At 39.7% G+C, this 17,797-nt stretch overlaps 1 protein-coding gene across 2 annotated transcripts in view; it reads right to left on the bottom strand.

The window, feature by feature from the left end:
• KANK1 (KN motif and ankyrin repeat domains 1) overlaps positions 1-17,797 on the bottom strand; it is a 213,963-nt gene that overhangs the window by 130,385 nt on the left and 65,781 nt on the right. For both annotated transcript variants that reach the window (XM_070480399.1, XM_070480400.1), the window contains exon 2: positions 12,405-12,530. The gene's annotated coding sequence lies outside the window, so the exon portion shown is untranslated. The remainder of the gene's footprint in view (positions 1-12,404; positions 12,531-17,797) is intronic.

Below are 17,797 nucleotides of genomic sequence, written 5' to 3'. Positions count from 1 at the left end.
GCTGCATAACACTCTGAATGTGATAAATGCCACCGAATTGTTCATTTTTAAATGGCTCCTTTTTGTTGTTGGTGTTATGTGAGTTTCATCTCATTAACAATAAATACAACTTTAGAAATAATGTACAGGTAAGATCAAAACACCAATTGCCACTGAGTTACTTAACCCCTCAATAGTAAGACTGACACCAGCGTGGATGGGCATTTGCAGCATGCAGATGCCTCTCTGTGGAACACTCTGGATAAAGGACTGTCACCAGGGGAGAAGAAAACGCACTGAAAACCAGGGACTGTGAGTAAGCACTGTCCCCGGGGCAGCAAAATGATCCCTTGCCTGAGACACAGCCTAGTTCAAGTTAGGATAAGGGCTGAGAGGACAGACAGCCCTGGATGCCTTCAGTGTCTCTTCTCTCCAAACAATCTACAACAATGAACTTCTAAGGAAGTACCACCCTCCTTTACAGGTGAAGAAACTGAACCACAGCTCAGACACAGGACGCTGGGGATGAACCTGGAAAAGATGTAACTGATTTGGTATAAAAGCTTCTTGTTGTCATTTTACCAAGTTCTAGAAATCAGCATTTCTCCTATTCTTTCAGTACAAATATTCTCACTAGTAATCTAGTTGGAAAAACACCCCAACAGCAGTAGAATCGGTTTGCAGTTGATTCTCTGGTTCTCCTTTTTGTGGTGGGAAATCTCCTTCAGAGTGCAGTCACACCGGAAAAAGTAATGTCCTTTTAGCGACTTGTTTTCTGGGTCACATTAATTAACTCTTAGTTAATCCTTCTCAACAGGTATCAACAACTGCATTTTACTTTAAGCTGTTTGTTTTGGCCATTTAATGTGATCATTAGCACATAAGAAGGCAGCTTCTCTTAACTTCTTAAAATTAAACTGTTTCTGTAATAAGAACTTTTATATCTTTACAAAAGATTTCCTTTAGGATTGACTGGTTTGATCACCTTGCAGGTCTGTATAGTCAAAACTATGGTTTTTCTAGTAGTCATGCACGGATGTGAGAGTTGGACCATAAAGAAGGCTGAGTGCCAAAGAATTGGTGCTTTTGAACTGTGGTGTTGGAGAAGACTCTTGAGAGTCCCTTGGACTGCAAGGAGACCAAACCAGTCAATCCTAAAGGAAATCAGTCCTGAATATTCATTGGAAGGACTGATGCTGAAGCTGAAGCTCCAGTACTTTGGCCACCTGATGCAAGGAGCCGATTCACTGGAAAAGACCCTGATGCTTAGAAAGATTGAGGGCAGGAGAAGGGGACAACAGGGGATGAGATGATTGGATGGCATATCTGACTCAATGGACCTGAGTTTGAGCAAACTCTGGGAGACGGTGAAGGACAAGGAAGCCTGGTGTGCTGCAGTCCATGGAGTCACAAAGAGTCAAACATGACTGAGCGATTAAACAACAACAACAAATTTCTAAAATTGAGGAAACTAACAGTTATTACTCTGTTCAATATATTTTAATATTCAAAAATATCTACACTTGTAGATTTGAGTTATTTCTCTACTTCAGCTCATTGAACCTCAAGATATTCTACAAAATATAAACAATCTCAAGCTTATTAACAATTTAAGATTTTTAAAGTGTTTCTGCTTCTCTTCAATCCTTGGCAGGACTGGTTCCCATCATTTTATCAAGAGTTCCTGAAATCAGAACTCTGTGTTAAGGTGGAGGATTTAGAGACTTACAAAGTCAAAAAGAAATCATAACTCCTACATTTTTAATCATCCATCCTCCTGGTGTATGATTTACCCCATAATTCCCACAAGAAAATGAAGAAAGTTTTGAAGAACGAGTTATTCTCAATGTAAATCTTACAGCCAGCCTCTGTCAATCATGTTAGCCTTTTCTCCTGGTTAGCCATTCTCCACCTCCTGCCAGAAAACTACACCACTATTTAATTGCTTTGTGACTTCACATTTTATTAAGAGGCAGAAAAACATAAAGAGCTAAAACAAGGAGATAAGCCCATTGCCGTAAATTGTCCCCTCAAGCAATGAAACTTGCCTCTCTAGTGTAATAAGGTGGGCACTGTGGAAAAACCCCGACAAGTGCAATTCTGCTTAAGTCCAGAGCCCCCATCACTTACAGAAACCCTTATAGTTCTCTGGACTGCAGTGCCATAGATCAGAACCTGGGGCAGCCAACTTGCATGCTTTCGAATGACAGTGTGAAGGGCATAGCCCAGTGAGTCAATTTGCTCTCCACTCTACTCCACCTCAAATTTATTTTCTATTCTCATGAACCAAAAAAAGGGTGGGGGAGGGGGGCAGAAGAGAATGAAGAGAGACAAAGTTGTGAAAAACTAACCTGAGAGCATGCCATCTGCCATCCTGTTTCCCTGGAAATCAAACTACTTGTTATGTTTAATGTTCACCCTTGTGAACTCGGAAGAATTTTTTCCTTTCCTACTTGACTGGCTTCCCTGTCTCCATTGCTTCCTCTGCAGTGAGATGGGTATCATCATCAGACCACACCACATTCCTGAATGCGCCCTAGTCCCTACCCTCTGGAAGATTATATCCAGTGACTCCCACAAACTAAGTAAGTGTGTTAAAGCTCTGAGAAAATATCAACTAGTAACTTCTCTAGGATGCTGCCAGCCAGGACACAAAGGGTTCAAGTGTTTTTAAAGCCCACTGATGTGTAGAAGAGAGTGGGTTTAAGACATTTTTCAGAAAAAGCATGCAAGTATATGAGTGGTGTATGTGTGTGTGTGTGTATAAACACCTAATATATTTAGTAAGCATAAAAAAGTCATAAAAGGTATACAATAAACTCAGCAGTGGTTATATTAAGGTGTGGGATCAGAAGCTGGGATGCAAGAGTCATTTTTCTTTCTGTATAAATGCTTTATGGCTTGAATATATGCCAATGGATATGTATTATTTCTATAATTGATTTTAAAAGCTAAAATATGGAAAAGAATGGTGACTAAAAAAAGAAAAAGAATGGTGACTAATCTTTCGAAACTAAAAATCAAAATACATGTTCTACCAAAGCATTTTTGTCCCTCATTTAAGTGCAAGAGGCAGTTAACTAAAAGTAATTTAGTCATTGGAAAACTGAAGTTTCCAGGTTTCAATAGCTGGGTTGTTTTTTTTAAGGTAGACATAGTATCTAAAATATGACTGTCAAAATTTCAAGATTGTCAAAATTGTCAAAAAAAATTCAGGTTTCGTAAGGTTGCTGTTGTTCAGTCGCCCAGTCGTGTCTGACTCTTTGCTACCACAAGGACTGCAGCACGCCAGGCCTCCCTGTCTCTCACCATCTCCCACAGTTTGCCCAAGTTCATGTTCACTGCATTGGTGATGCCATCCAGCCATCTTATCCTCTGATGCCCTCTTCTCCTTCTGCCCTCAATCTTTCCCAACATCAGGGACTTTTCCAATGAGTTGCCTGTTCACAGCAGATGAACAAAATACTGGAGTTTCAGCTTAAGCATCAGTCCTTCCAACAAGTATTCAGGATTGATTTTCTTTAAGATTCACTAGTTTAATCTTCCTGCTCTCCAAGGGACTTTCAGGAGTTTTCTCCAGCACCACAACTTGAAGGCATCAATTATTTGGCATTCTGTCTTCTTTATGGTCCAGCTCTCACAACTGCACTTGACCACTAGAAAGACCATAGCCTTGACTATACCAACCTTTGTCAGTAGAGTAATGTCTCTGCTTTTCAACACGCTATCTAGGTTTGTCATCACTTTCCTGCCAAGAAGCAATCATTTTATGATTTCATGGCTATAGTCTACATCCACAGTGATTTTGGAGCCCAAGAAGAGGAAATCTGTCACTACTTTCACCTTTTCCCCTTCTATTTGCCATGCAGTAATGGGGCCGAATGCCGTGATCTTAGTTTTTTTTTTAATATTTAGTCTTAAGTCAGCTCTTTCACTCTCCTCCTTCACCCTCATCAAGAGGCTCTTTAGTTCCTCTTCACTTTCTACCATTAAAGCGGTATCAACTACACATCTGAGGTTGTTGATGTTTCTCCCACCTATCTTAATTCCAGCTTACAACTCATCCAGCTTGGCATTTCTCATGATGTGCTCAGCATATAGCTCAAACAAAAAGGGTGACAACAGAGAGCCCTGTTGTACTCCTTTCTCGATCTTGAACCAGTCAGTTGTTATATATAGGGTCTAACTGTTGCTTCTTGACCTGCATACAGGTTTCTCAGGAGACAGATAAGATGGTCTGGTATTCCCATCTCTCTAAGAGCTTTCCACTGTTTGTCATGATCTACACAGACAAAGGCTTTAGCACAGTCGATGAAACAAAGACAGATGTTTTTCTGAAATTCCCTTGCTGCTTCTATAATCCAGTGAATGCTGACAGTTTTATCTCTAGTTCCTCTTCCTTTTCTAAACCCAGCTTGGACATCTGGAAGTTCCTGGTTCACATAATGCTGAAGCCGAGCATGAAAGGTTTTAAGCATGACCTTACTAGCGTGGGAGATGAGTGCAACTGTCCGATGGTCAGCACATCCTTTGGTACTACCCTTCTTGGGGACTGGGGTGAGGATTGACCTTTTCCAGTCCTGTGGCCACTGCTGGGTCTTCCAGATTTGCTGACATAATGAATGTAAAACCTTGATGGCATCCTCTTTTAGGGATCTGAATAGTTCTGCTGGAATGTCATTGCATCCACTAGCTTTATTAACAGCAGTGCTTCTTAAGGCCCTCTTGACTTCCCACTCCAGAATGTCTGGTTCTGGGTGACTAACCACACCATCACAGTAATCTGGTTCATTAAGATCTTTTTTATACAGTTCTTCCATGTATTCTTTCCATCTCTTCTTATCTCTCCAGCATCTACTAGGTCTGTACCATTTTTATCCTTTATTGTGTCCATCTTTGGGAGGAATGCTCCCTTGATGTTTCCAATATTCCTGAAGAGAACTCAAGTCTTTCCCCTTTTGTTGTTTTCTTCTATCATCAAACACGGTTCATTTAAGAAGGCGTTCTTGTCTCTTCTAGCTATTCTTTGAAATTCTGCATTTAATTGGCTATACCTTTCATTCTCTCCCTTGCTTTTCACTTCTCTTCATTCTTATGCTATTCGTAAAGCCTCCTCAGATAACCACATTCATAACGTTAGATATTGAGCAAATAGAACAAGTCCCTAAATTGGCAACATTATGTCTTCCTTCCTCTTGGAAACTAGGCCATGGTAGGTGACCCTAGGAACATCCCTCCTGATGGTGGGCCAGCATACTCAGGAGGAATTCTGCTTAAGTCAATGAATAGTTTCTGTATTTACTTTTTGCAAAAGGACTACCCAAGGAGAAAAAAAACAAAGGAAAGAAACAAAAAACAACATTAGAGTCCCTAAGGGCTGTAGTTTGGGTTGGACCTCTCTTTAAAAGAATTACAAAAAATGCAATTGGCTACTCTTTAGGGAAAAAAATAATTTTCATTCCTATCTCAAGTCATACTTCAAATAGTTTCATATAGAAGAAATATTTTAAAGTGTGAAACAGAGCCATAAAAACTACAATAAGAAAATACAAGTAGATTTCTATGCAATCTTGTAGTTAGAGATGTTGCTATGCATTCAGTCATTCTACAAACACTATGTGCTAATAAGCATTAGAGACCCAGTAGATCACACAGACACAACTCCTGTCCTGATGGAAGTCACAGGCTAGAGGGAGAAATAGGAAAAAGAAAATAAATGAAAAATAATTGCATACTGATGCATGCTCAAAGGGGAAAATCCTGCAGAATTATGACATTGAGAATACTAGAGGGAAAGACCAGTGCTGAATAGGAAAGCATTCTGTCTCAGGTGAAATTTAAGGTGAAGCCTGAAGAAAGAGGACTATGACAACAGCTAACCACTCATATTCTTGTTCAGGCAAGGTTCAACTTTGGACTTCCCAGGTGGTTCAGTGGTAAAGAATTCTCCTGCCAATGCAAGAGACACAGGTTCAATTCTTGGGTTGGGGAGACCCCCTGGAGAAAGAAATGGCAACTCACTTCAGTATTCTTGCCTAGAAAATCCCATGGACAGAGAAGCCTGGTGGACTACAGCCCCATGGGGTTGCAAAGAGTAGGACATGACTTAGTGACTAACAATAACCCACTCATGTTCACTCTATGAACAAGGTAGTTTCCTAAGAGCTGTGAATGAATTAACCCACTTAATCCTCTTCAACAAGGTGAGTTAGGTACTGTTATAATGATGACTCCCATGTTACAGGTGAGGACAAGGAGAAGCACCTTGCCCAAGGATGCAGAGCTAGTAAACAGGGAAGGCTAGTGAACAGGGAAGGCAAGTGAACTCAAGCAGCATGCTCTGGAGCTCTTCTTTTTGAAACAGGCTCTCTAGAGGAAGAGTCAGCCATAAGGAAGGTGCATGAGTACATGTGTGTGTACAAGCACATGTCCCAAGCAAAGGAATCCTGGGAGCAGGAAAGAGGTTGACGTGTTCCATGAATTGAAAGAAAGCCAATGTGGTGGGAACATGGTGTTCAAGTATGAGTGACAGAGGTGAGGTCAGAGAGCAGGCAAAGCTGGATCATGCCAGGTCTTGCAGGCCATGGTTAGGAAAATGCCACAACTGGCTTAGGTGGGGGTGTGTCAAGATGTGATTACACTTAAAAGAGATCACTCTGCTATGTGAAGAACAGACTTTCAGGGAACAATATCAAGGCCTTCTTGCTTCATAATTAGTCTATGTGAAACCATAAAAACAATTCAAACCACATAAAATTAAATACTTGTTTTTTAAAAAAACTGTACAAAATTCAAAGGCAAAGGAGACAGAGATCTACAATATTTTTTACAATTAAAGATAGTTTATAATAAAAAGATTTGCAAATTAGTAACACAAGAAGAAAAAATCCCTTTGGAGAAATGGGCAAGGAACATGAACAGAATATTCACAAAAGAAGAAATACAAATGGCTTATAAACATATGATAAATGTTCACTTGTGCATACAACTGGAAAAGAATTTTTAATTCTGTGATCTAATGTTAAGAAGAATCTAGGAAAAGAAAATACTTATATACTGTCAGTGGATTGTACATTGGTTGCTTTTCAGGTAATACAGAACAAAAACCTCTTTCTTGACTTTATATTAAGAATAATTAAGAGTAGCCTCAAATTATAGTTAGGATATGCATTGACATGTGTCTAGAGGGAGATATTTTAAGTACATACATTCCTAAACCAGACTCTATATCTACCTTGAATAATTAGGCAGCAATGACGCTGATATGGAGAGAAGTTTCCAAGGTTGCATATTTGTATTTAATATTTTTATATAAGCATATACACATGGAAAAATCTCTGGAAGAATAATAACAGTAGGGACTTAATGATGCTAGGACTGTGCATTTGCTTTTTTTTATTTTCTAATTTTCATACAAGTTTTAAAGGTTACACTCTAATTTAGTTATTACAAATATTGGTTCTATCCCCCATGTTGTACAATACATCCTTGTAGCCTATATTACACACAAGGCTTTGTGTGAATACATACAAAGTGTATCTTTGTTTGTACCTCCCACTCCTTCACCTCTATATTACCCTTCCTCCCTGCTCGAGTAACCACTAATTTGTTCTCTATATTTGTGAGTCTGCTTTTTTTTTTTTTTTTTTTTGCTATATTCACTAGTTTGCTGTATTTTTTTAGTGATATAAGTGATAATGGCTTTTAACACCTATGAGTGCTCAGTCACTCAGTCATGTCTGACTCTTTGCTACACTAGGCAAGAATACTGGAGTGGGTTACCAGTTCCTCCTCCAGGGGATCTTCCTGACCCAGGGATTGAACCTGCATCTCCTGCACTGGCAGGCAGGTTCTTTACTGCTGAGCCTCCGGGGAAGCCCTTGTAGGAGACACAGGAGACATGGGTTTGATCCCTGGGTGGGGAAGATCCCCTGGAGGAGGAAAAAGCAACCCACTCAAGTATTCCTACCTGGAGAATCCCATGGACAGAGAAGTGTGGTTGCTACAGTCCACAGGGTCGCAGAGTCAGACGTGACTGAGCACACATGCATTTACTTACTTACACAACTGATGCAATATTTATCTTTCTCTGTCTGACTTATTTCCCTTAGCAAAATGCCCTCAAATTCATCAACGTTGCTGGAAATGGCAAAATGTCATTCTTTTCTTATAACTGAGTAGTATTCCATTGTATATACATGTACACAACACCTTTATCCATTCATTTGTTGATGTATATTCAGGTTCCTTCCATATCCTGGCAAGTGTAAATAATGCTCTGCTGTGAACACTGGGGTACAAGTATCTTTTTGAATTTGTGTTTTTCGTTCGTGTTTGTATTTTTTTATATACCCATGAGTGGAATTGCTGGGTCGTATGGTAGTTCTATTTTGAGAAACTTCCGTATTGTTTTTCACAGTGACTGCATCAATTTACATCAACAGTTTAAGACAGTTCCCTTTTCTCCACACCCTCACCAACATGTGTGATTTGTGTTCTTTTTGATGACAGTCATTCTGACAAGTGTGAGGTGACAGCTCACTGCGGTTTTGATTTGCATTTCCCTGATGATTAGTGATGTTACGTCATCTTTTCATGTGCCTGATGGCCAATAGTGTTTCTCTTTGGAAAAATGTCTTTTCAGTCCTCTGCCCATTTTTTAATCATGTTGTTTAATTGATGTTGAGTTGTATGAACTGTTTATGTATGTTGGGTATTAATCCCTAATTGGTCATATCGTTTGCAAAAATTTTCTCCCCTTCAGTAGGCTGTCTTTTCGTTTTGTCAATGATTACCTTTGCTATGCAAAGGTAGTAAGTTTAATTTGTTTACTTTTGTAAATTCCATTTGCTTTTGCTCTTATTTCCTTTGCCTTAGAACACAGAGGTATCTATCCTCTGTCTCTTCCTTCTCTCCTCCCTGCTTGCTGAAAAGAAGGAGCCTCCTCCTTCCAGGTGCTCAGCCAGCCCATGGTCCCGCAGTCCCGGCCCCTTCAATTTCCTGCTCTCTTCCTGATCTCACTACCTATCCCCCTTCCCTTCCCTCCTCCCTCCTCCCTGGGTCCCTGCCTTCCTTTCAATATGTTCTTACCCTACTCTGCTGCCCCCTGGCACGGCATCCCTCTTTGCTCCTTCCCTTCCCAGTATGTTTCCACACCTGGGCAGGTGTACATCTGTACCTCTTTGGCTTATCGCTGTGCCCTGTAGCATCAAGAGTACAGATTTACAGTCAGAGGCCTGGAAGACACACTCAGCTCTGTCAGAGACTGCTTCCATGACCTCAAGTGAACAAGTCTCTTAACTCCTCCAAGTCAATTTCTTCCTTTGTTCAGTTCAGTTCAGTCATTCAGTCATGTCTGACTCTTTGCGACCCTATGAACTGCAGCACACCAGGCCTCCCTGTCCATTACCAACTCCCGGAGTACACCCAAACCCATGTCCATTGAGTCTGTGATGCCATTCAACCATCTCATCTTCTGTTGTCCCCTTCTCCTCCTGCCTTCAATCTTTCCCAGCATCAGGGTCTTTCAAATGAGTCAGCTCTTCACATCAGGTGGCCAAAGTATTGGAGTTTCAGCTTCAACATCAGTCCTTCCAATGAACGCCCAGGACTGATCTCCTTTAGGATGGACTGGTTGGATCTCCTTGCAGTCCAAGGGACTCCCAAGAGTCTTTTCCAACACCACAGTTCAAAAGCATCAATTCTTCGGCACTCAGCTTTCTTTATAGTCCACTCTCACATCCACACATGACCACTGGAAAAACCATAGCCTTGACTAGACGGACCTTTGTTGGCAAAGTAATGTCTCTGCTTTTTAATATGCTATCTAGGTAGGTCATAACTTTCCTTCCAAGGAGTAAGTGTCTTTTAATTTCATGGCTGCAGTCACCATCTGCAGTGATTTTGGAGCCCCCCAAAATAAATTCAGCCACTGTTTCCACTGTTTTCCCATCTATTTGCCATGAAGTGATGGGACCAGATGCCATAATCTTAGTTTTCTGAATGTTGAGCTTTAAGCAACTTTTTCACTCTTCTCTTTCACTTTCATCAAGTTCTTCTTCACTTTCTGCCAAAAGGGTGGTGTCATCTGCACATCTGAGGTTATTGATATTTCTCCCGGCAATCTTGATTCCAGCTTGTGCTTCCTCCAGCCCAGAGTTTCTCAGGATGTACTCTGCGTATCCTTTAAATAAGCAGGGTGACAATATAGAGCCTTGACATACTCCTTTTCCTATTTGGAACCAGTCTGTTGTTCCATGTCCAGTTCTAACTGTTGCTTCCTGACCTGCATAGAGGTTTCTCAAGAGGCAGGTCAGGTGGTCTGGTATTCCCATCTCTTTCAGAATTTTTCACAGTTCCTCTGTAAAACAAGGTTAATGATACCTGCTCCACCTCTCTCAGTTATGTCTGAGGATCAAGCAGGATAATGCATGTAAAAGTGCTCTGTTAGCTTATATAGCAGTTTAACATTCTAGTTATTCCTGTTACTTCTCTTCCCTCAATATCCTGACCCTGCATCATCAAGGGAGCCTGACCTTCAGGCTGCTCATGGTGTTAACATGTAATAACAATGTCAGCATCTGTAGTTTTTGCTGTGAATTACTACTTCGATAATGATCACATTTAATTTAAAACAAGTACAGTTGATCCTTGAACAACATGTTAGGGGTGCCAACCCTCCACACAATCAAAAATCTATAGTCAGCCCTCCATCCATGCCTTCCTCAGAATCCAGAGTTTCACATCTGCAGGTTCAACTAGCCACAGATCATCCAGTGCTGTAGTATCTACTACTGAAAAAAATCTGTGCACCCATGCAGTTCAAACCCATGTGGTTCAAGGGTCAACTGCATATAACCTATGGTTTTTAAGTTACATGAGCATGGACTTTTGGAAGACAACAGCAGTAGCCAACACTTACTGAGCTCATACCAGGAGTCATGCACTTGCTCTAAAATTGCTGATCAATCGCTCAGCTGTGTCTGCCTCTCTGCAACCCTAAGCACCACCCCAGGAGAAGGCTTTATTATTATTTCCACTTTTTGATGGGGAAACTGAGGCAGAGCAATACTGCCATGATTTGAACCCAGGCATCTAGCTCTAGAGTCCACATTTTTACCCATTGTCCTGCAATGCCTTTAATGACTAACTGAGGTCTACAGTGGAGGGAGAGAAACCAGTCAGGAGGCTAAGGCTCTAAAGGATTAGAGATAAGAAGATGGACCTGACCTGGACTCTTTTAAAAAGGCAAATCAAATTATTCATTTGCCAACCACCTATGCTGTTGAGGACTTAGGGTCATCAGGTACCTCCATATTCTGCTGGTGGGAATATAAACTCTCACAGCCTTTTGAGAAGGCAACTAGCAGAATGCATCAAACACCTGAGGGATTCATTCCCACACCGTGGGCTGATTCAGCAATGCCACTTGCAGCAATCCGCCCTAGACAGACAATCATGGATGTACACAAAAGATGTTATTACAATGTTGTTTCTGAAACTAAATAAGGAAAAACAAGTAAATGTCCAACAAAAGGAGATGGGTAGAGAAACCACTGCATACCAAAATAAATGAACACCATATAATGTGAAATGCTGCTGTAGAAAAGGCAAAGCACGTTGTCAAGGAAAAAAAGCAAGTAAAAAAGCCTGTTGGTATGGGCTTTGGCATCTGACTGGTTCAAATTCTGAGTAGGTTTACCAGTTTTCTGAACATGGCAAGTCATTTAATTTTTCTGAGCTTCAACTTTCTTGTATACAGATGGGGATAAAAAAAGCACCAACCTCATAGGGTTGTGAGAATCAATAAAGTAATATATGTAAAGTGGTTGGTACAGAGCCTGGCATAGAATAAGCCTGTGATAAGTGTTTCTCATTTGCAAAAATATAACAAGTTAACACATATGACACATACACACCCCATTACAAATATTTGTAAAAACAAGAATCATAAATAATGTAGCAAAATTTTAACACTGGTTATCTCTGGAAATGAAATAACAGATTTTTTTTAAGTTCTCTGTATTTTCTAAATTTTCTTTATTTGAATAAAGCCAACAATATATTAACACTTAAGTATCTTCATTTTTTAAGTAGCCTTAACAATAAATATTCCTTTCAATCTATTAAGTTTCTCTAGTATAACCCAGTCTATGCATATTGTGTTTAAGGAAATGGGGTACTTTTATTGATTTAATCTGAAGAGTAATACATCTCCCCCCTTTATTTTTCAAACAGCTTGTTCATATTTCATTATATAAAAGTCTTTTCTGCACTCATATTTTCAGAATAAGAGCACTCTGAAGGCATTATTAGAGCATAAAAGCTAGAAGAAAAGAATAGATTAATGTCTCTTAAAAAGCAAAGTTAAAGAAGAAAAACATGACAAGTTCATGATAGTTATATGGGAAAAAAGTATACCTTACCTTAAGTATGTAAAGCCAGAAATTACTGCAATAAATATCTCAGCTCCATGGACAATTTCTTAGTATGGTCAAAAGATGGAAGTAATTCAATAGTTCAGCAGTCCATCCAGTACAGTGACAATCATTCTGAAAGAAAAAAAGAGTCTCATTGTGGGAAATGTGATGGGGCAATAATCCTTTCTAACAGGAGAGGGGAATCAATTACTAAAGACAGCTATGTGGTTTATTATGGTTAAGGCATTTTCTGGTTGCAGGTGGAAGTGGCAGACCAGAATTTAAAAAGCCTAGGATATCACCATACCTCCTTTCCTCTAGGTAAAAGCTAGTCACTAGCTCTTGGGGTGTCTCACCATCAGTTCACTTTTACTTCATGTACTTCTCTTCATGTATCCATCAATATGTACATAAATCAGCTCACAAATACCATCACTTTTTATATTTGGTATCTTTGTCATTTCAGAATCAGACTGGCCCATAAGAAATACATGGCCTTTCTCTGAAAATTAGCTCCACTGAGGATTTTCACTGTGAACTGCAGTTCCCCTGGATTAAAACTCTGGGACTGTTTTCATGCCCTCCCCCTCCATCATTGCCCATGCCAGTATCAGTCCACCACCACTTTCCCTTGAATGTCCTACTGCTCTCTGCTTCTCTTTTTTACTCCTATGCCTGGTACCTCAATGGGAAAGAATCCGCCTGATAAGGCAGGAGATGTGGGTTTGATCCCTGGGTCGGGATGATCCCCTGAAGAAGGAAATGGCAACCCACTCCAGTATTCTTGCCTGGGAATCCCAAGGACAGAGGACCCTGGCGGGCTGCAGTCCACGGGATCACAAAAGAGTTGGATACGACTGAGTGACTAAACAACAATAAAACATGCCTCCACTAGTACCAAATTCTTTGGCACCCCCATCTGTTTACAACAGCAGCCTCTAACCTGGCCTCTCTCTGCAGATCACTACCTATCCAACTGCTTTCATTCCATTACTTGGGTAACCTTGGATAGTCCCCCATCTTCTGGGTCTCAGTTTTCCTGAGTGTAAAATCAGGAACTGATTTCAACATTCTCCATCCTCATTGTGCTTTGAAGTCAGACGTGTTCAATTCTGGCCTAAGTACTCTAAAAACTCAGACACATTGCATTTCCTCAGAGTTCATTTATTATACATAAAATGGGGATGATATCATCTACCTCTAAGGTTGCTGTAAGAATAAGAACTATTCGATCTTGCACCTGACATACAGCATGTACAGCAAATATTAGTCACCCCTACCTCACCTTACAGGATACTCCAACTCTGAAGTTCTTTGTTCTTCTCATCTCCAAATCTAGCGTTCTATTATATCAACATCTCTTATATCCACAGTCATAATACATTTCTCTTCCATTAAATGTAAACTCCTCTGCTGGCTTTCAGGTTCCTTCATAATCTGGCTCTACTTTATCTTATCTTCCTCCAGCTTCCAACAAACACCTTCTGTCCTAGGCAGGTAAGTCTTGTTACGTTTCAAAGAACACATACTCCTCTGCCCTGCTTTCGCAACTGGGTAAGAAGACACAGCTTTTCTTATTTCCTCTGTGAAGCCCATCTCAGGTTCACAGACTCACAGATCCCACCTCCCAGATAATTTAACCCTCACACAGTTTCTCAGTGGTACTGGCCATTGTTTTGAGTTTATTGAATTTAGCTCTCCAACTGGAAAGTGACTATTTTGATTTTTTTAAACTTGTTTTTCATTTTGGCAAGGACTACATCAAAGCTTTTACAAATCTGGTATATATTTTTTGTTTTTTCGCATCATCTCTACAAATGGTCATTGAAATTTATAAGCCTTTGTGCCTTGACATAAGATTCTTTTATTAATTCCACTATTTTTGTTGTATGGAGAGAGGCTCACACAAGGAGCTTATACCATCATCAGTAAGTAGACCATTCATAGGCAACCCACTGTCTTTTCATAGAGCCAGAGATGACCTCTAAGTGTCTCCAGTGTCTGTAGATTTTGAGTCCAAGCAAACACATTCTAATTCCAAAAACCATTTTATGACCCAAACTCCCAGCAGCAGCAGGAATGACTCACAAAAGGAAAGACTAGCTGCTAAACTTTTACCTCAAATAAGATGACGCACTAGGAAAATGAAGGTTCTAAGGGGAATTAGAGGACACAGTGAAGGTTCAAGGGAGATGGAGGAAGATGAGCCAACAAAAAAGACAGAGAGTGGTTACAAAGGCAGGAGAATAACTGTGAGGGTAGAGAGGCACATCAACCCAAAGAAAGACAAGTGACCTCAAATGCTGCGTATGGAGAACAAGATGCCCCTGGATATAACAATTACTAGGGGACCCCTGAGGACAGTTTTCAACAGGGCTGGTCCAGGATGCAGACTAAAAAGGACTGAGAAGAAGCTGGGCAAGCAAATGGAGACAAGGAGAGACTTTCCTGTCAAGAATTGTGGTTATCAAGCCAAAAGGGTTATGCTGGTCATTTTCTACCCTGAAGTTTACTTACCAGTCTGATAAAAACTCTCATTCTTATTTCTTTGCTCTATGCCTGTCCATATACACAGAGCTTGGCTACTGAAAATAATTTAATGCAAATCCTTCCAGCCTCTCTCTCCTGACACCACTCTTGTGTGCCTGGTTTTGGTTCTCTAAGAAACCTTACAGAACCATTCAACAGCTCTATGCTATCAAGTCTGAACATCTAAATAATATTTTCCTGCTCAAGATAAATGATAGTTATTCATCTAACAAAGAAAAGGAAATGTATCATATACACTGAAATGTATCAGATCAACACAGCAAAAGTCCAGATTCAGGTCAGATATCATATGACTACCTTTGGGTAACCTACATAATATATGCTAATTTGTCAAAAAGATAACTTTAAATGTTTCTTAAGGGTCTTTACCAAAAGTTTATAAAAATCAAATATGAATAACAAAGAAAATTTAAGCACCATTAGCATTTTTTACTCTCCTTCTATTTTGATATGATGATGTCACATTCATAAACATAATAAACAAATGAGTAAGCATATAAAATTTTTATTAAAAGTGAATTCTAGGCATTATTTTGTAACCTGCTATTCCCATTTATTTTTACATTGATGGAAGTGTTGTGTCACTTATTAACCTCTTATGCCTTCAGTTTTAATGAATGTACATTCATCAATTTTAATAAACCTCCCTGAAGCATTTAAGTCACTTTCAATTTTTTAATATGTAGATAATGCTAAGATGGATATCCTCAAACACAGCACTAAGTACTTGCTAGGGAGAACGTCATGGCTCAAACATATGAAAAAATATGCATTTGATATTATTGATAGCTTGTCCTACAGAATGTTTCACTCAATGTCTGTTTGAGTGGTATATGAGTAGCATATAAGTGGTATACTTCTCTACATTCTCTCTAAACACAGGTAGTATTAATTTTTAAATTATCCTATCTTATAGATTCCATAAGTTCCCTATTATTAACATATCTCTGAGGTTGAACATTTTTTACTTTTTTGCACTTCTCGTATATGTCGTTTGTTTTTCTGCTACAGTGTCCACATTATTGACTTGTAGCATCTCTTCATCTATGAAGGATATTATTAGCTTGGTATGTTAATAATGCAGAGAAGATGGTATACTAATTGGGAACCTTTGGGTATCAGGAACAAAACCAATTCTAGCCTCTTTGAGCCAGAAAGGACCTCTATCACAGGATACAGAGGTATCCTTCTATGAGGGTACTATGTGTGAACTTTGACATAAGTGCTGCAAATAGCTTCGGTTTTTAACTTTATCTCTAAAATTGTTCACGGTTCACTGGTCTGCTTCAAGAATTAAAGAAAATGCAGGTAAAGTCATGAATGGAAGCAATTATTGTTAAAACAAACGTAAACTCAAAAAACAAAAAACGCTATTTCTTACCAAACCCTTACTAAGGGGCCTTATTCTTTTGATTCTTACAATGAGCCCATTAGGCAAGTGTTATCACTCCTCTTTACAGATGAGATGAATTAAGCATGTATAGTTAGTAAAGTTATAATCAGATATTTATTTAACAAACGAGCTTTGCACTGATGCTTAAAAAAAAAAAAGAGAGAGAGACAGTTGATAACAGAATTATTCTCAGCTGTATTTTTAATAACATTTCTTAAAAGTCATCTCAGGAACTACTCCGGCCCCTGTACCAACAGTAAACCAGGTTACTAGCTTCTGCACCATCTATTCTTTTAAATTTCACATTAGTAACCTCTCTTCTCTAATCTTCCTCTATGATGTGTCTTTACTAATAAGTGCCATTCTGGCAACAAAATAAACAATTCTGTTTAGGAACCAAGGCCACTTCTTCAGTTACTACTAACTGAACCCCCGTGACAGATAGTTTACTTTCTAACATTCCAAACACTCTTAAAGGTGCTTCAGTTGCTTATACGTTAGTGATATCTGTAGTAACAGCATACACCTGAACCTATGCTTTTGTCAGGGTTGAAAGCACTGTGCTGTATAAATATTTTATAGACAGCTTGTACTGAAATTCTAGATGAGGAGGCATTCACAGATTCTATGTAATATACTGATTGCTCAAGACCACATATTTTTTTATTAATGCTTTGTGCAAGCTTTGCCATTTTCTATGGCATTCCCCTTGATTTAATCTTAAGTATATTCTATCAAAATATTTTTATTTTTTAATGCATTAGTTGTGCTGTGGCCAAAGCAGGGTCTAAAGTAATGGCAAAAGGAAGGTAGATGATCACTGAAATTGGATGCACTCACATTTAGTCTAGTCACTGAGAACTCTGAGAGCAAAAGTGCATATATGTGAGCCAGGGAGACGTTTCTCTGCAGGAATATTAACAGAACTAAATTATCCACTGCCAGAAAAGGGAATCTTTCCCCCACCCTTTTATAAATTCACTAAAGATTTATAGAAATGCTCACTAAAGATTTATAGAAATGCTCACGAATTTGAATGCTATTCTGACCTTCCCAGGTGGCACTAGCAGTAGAAAACCTGCCTGCCAATACAGGAGACGTAAGAGACTCAGTTTCAACCCCTGGGTTGGGAAGATGCCCTGGAGGAGGGCATGGCAACCTACTCCAGTGCTCTTGCCTGGAGGATCCCATGGACAGGGAAGCCTGGCAGGCTACAATCCACAGGGTCACAAAGAGTTGGACAGGACTAAAGCGACTTGTCACTGGGCTTCCCAGGTGGCGCAGTGGTAAAGAATCTGCCTGCCAATGCAGAAGACACAAGAGACGTGGGTTCAATCCCTGGGTCAGAATGCTCCCCTGGAGAAGGAAATGGCAACCCACTCCAGTATTCTTGCCTGGAAAATTTCATGGACAAAGGAGCCTGGCAGGCTACAGTCCATGGGGTCGCAAAGAGTTG

Source organism: Odocoileus virginianus, chromosome 18, assembly GCF_023699985.2.
Source record: "Odocoileus virginianus isolate 20LAN1187 ecotype Illinois chromosome 18, Ovbor_1.2, whole genome shotgun sequence".
NCBI lineage: Eukaryota > Metazoa > Chordata > Mammalia > Artiodactyla > Cervidae > Odocoileus > Odocoileus virginianus.
Note: the sequence above shows the minus strand (reverse complement) of the source record. Positions and strands in the feature narration are given on the sequence as shown.